Source organism: Mercenaria mercenaria, chromosome 1 (genome assembly GCF_021730395.1).
Source record: "Mercenaria mercenaria strain notata chromosome 1, MADL_Memer_1, whole genome shotgun sequence".
NCBI lineage: Eukaryota > Metazoa > Mollusca > Bivalvia > Venerida > Veneridae > Mercenaria > Mercenaria mercenaria.
The window spans coordinates 21,480,445-21,482,936 of NC_069361.1; positions in this window are offsets into that span (position 1 = coordinate 21,480,445).

Below are 2,492 nucleotides of genomic sequence, written 5' to 3' on the forward strand. Positions count from 1 at the left end.
TAAATTTTAATAGACGGATTGAACGAAAATATTTGAACGAAAAAATATGTATACCGGTACGACAGAATGATCTCCCCTAAACAGACTACGAACTGTTGGGATTTCCGCCCAGTTTGGAATAAGGTGGCAACAAAAAATCAGAAACAAAGAAACACAAGAGCAGTTGATTACATTTGATAACTGCATTTTTAGACATGACAGCTTAACACAAAATATTAGTACACAGCCAACACTGAACATATTATTACACAACCAACACTAGCTACTCTCTCTCTCTCTCTCAATACTGCCAACCTTTCTCGCGAGTGTTAAAGGCAGGAACAGTCTATATCACACAGTAAAATGTTGAGAAAAAGAAAATGTGTATATACCCTGACAAACTCTTAATACCCATCCCCATTCCCCCCGCCTTTTTTTGTGGGGGGTGGGGGCGGGGGCAGCTAAGAGATGTCATTTTCCGTCTGTCCGAATTTGTATCGTGTATAACTCAGTTTGACTCAGAGCCGCCAGTTTTAATTTAACAGGGATATCACACAGCCAGACCAGAATTATGACACCTTACTTAGTCAAAAATATGCATTAAAAGGGCCCAACAGTTTGTGTCACAGGTATCCCAAAAGTATTTGACATAGAATTATGAAACAGTACAGGAATATTGTCTAGCATATGAAGTTGCCCACCTCGGATTTTGTTAGAAATTTTATTCAGCCAGACCTAAGACCTATATGACCCTTGACTTAGTCAAAAATATGAATGAAAGGACATAGAAGCTTGTGTCGCATATATCCCAAAAAGTATTTGAACTAGGGTCATAAAACATAATAGGACTATTATTTAACATGTGAAGTTGTACATTTGGCATTTAGTTCGTGATGACTAGAGTCATGGTCCTGATTATGTCAAAAATAGTCATATTGACATACAAGTTTGTGTCGCGTGTATCTTAAACAGTATTTGACTTAGAGTCATAATTATAGTTATTAAGCATGTGAAGTCGTACACCTGGTGTTCTTTTGGGATTTCACTTTGTTATGGCACTTTATTTAACGAAGAGTCATGAAACCATGTAGGAATATTATTCAGCAAGTGAATAGTGAACCTGAGCTTTTTGTTTTTCTTTATTTTACTCACAAGACCAGTGTTATGACCCTTGACTCAGTCATATATATATGCATAAGTGGCATAAAGATTTGTGTCGCACATATCTCAGAAAAGCATTTCACCCGGGGTCATAAAACATCATAGGAATATTATTCAGTGTTTGCACCTGGGATTTTGTTTGTGATTTTTGTCAGTTAGTCCAGAGTTACGGCTCTTGCTGGTAAAAATATGCATAAATGGAATACAAGTTTGTTTCGCATTTATATTAAAATGCACTTGATCTAGAGTTTCATTAGAGGAGTGATTTATAGCATGTTGTGAACCTTCTGCACTCTTTTGAGTTTCATTTAGTTTGACGGGAGTTCTGGTCCTTGACTTAATAAAAAATACATATTAAGTGCATAAAAGTTTGTGTTGCATATGTCTTAAAATATTTCACTTAGAGTCATGAATCATGTACAGTGACTGGTTGGATGAACCTGTGTCCTATGAACACACATCTAATTTTAGATTCAAATGCATTTTTGAACGTGATCCATCTTAACAGTTCGAGTCAGTTTGAAAGATCTAGAGATTCTCGTTATTGCAGAGCATGGGAGAACCTGGACAAGACAACCTGGCCATATTAGGGACAACCCGGGCGATGATTCTATAAGGTATTGACCAGTATTCATTTCAAATATGTCTTATTTGTTGTTTAAAGGTCACTAGTAGAGTCAATGATGAACATTAATTTATATAAGTTACCTCCTCCATAATGGACGGCCCGGACCATATCATGGACGACCCCGACCATCTTTTTATATATATGGTAACTGAAATTTTTGAATCCTTATACAGTAATTAAGAATGTGAAAATATGTGTTAATGTGAAAATATGTGTTTACAGGTTCGTTGCAAAAATACTTTATTTTACCCACACAGGTACTTGAAAATGCAGCTCTCTGATTGGTCAGTTAGAACTCCTGATGCAATGGTAATGTTATGAATACCACTATTAATTTGTTACAATGGAACTATGTTTTTTTTCTTCATGCTTTTAAAAGTGTTTCTAAGATATGGTAATACATCACAACTGTAAATGTTCATGTTTTTAAGATTAGCGTACTTTTTCTGAACATTTCAGTATACCTATGTGTGTCATGTGTTTGAATCTACTGCACAGACAAGAATTTAATGTGGTCTTTAAATATGCAAAGATTGTTCGCTAGAAATATTTGTCTTTTTTAAGAGAAATACAAATCTGAAAATCTATTTTCTCAATAAATGTAATTCTTTCTTCCCGTCCAGTTTTATTAAGTAAACATTTAAGAGGGTTTATTTGTATCCAGGCAGAACGCAGTAATACCGCATTTTGAAGTGTGTGCATAAAATTATTTCGTTCAATGTAA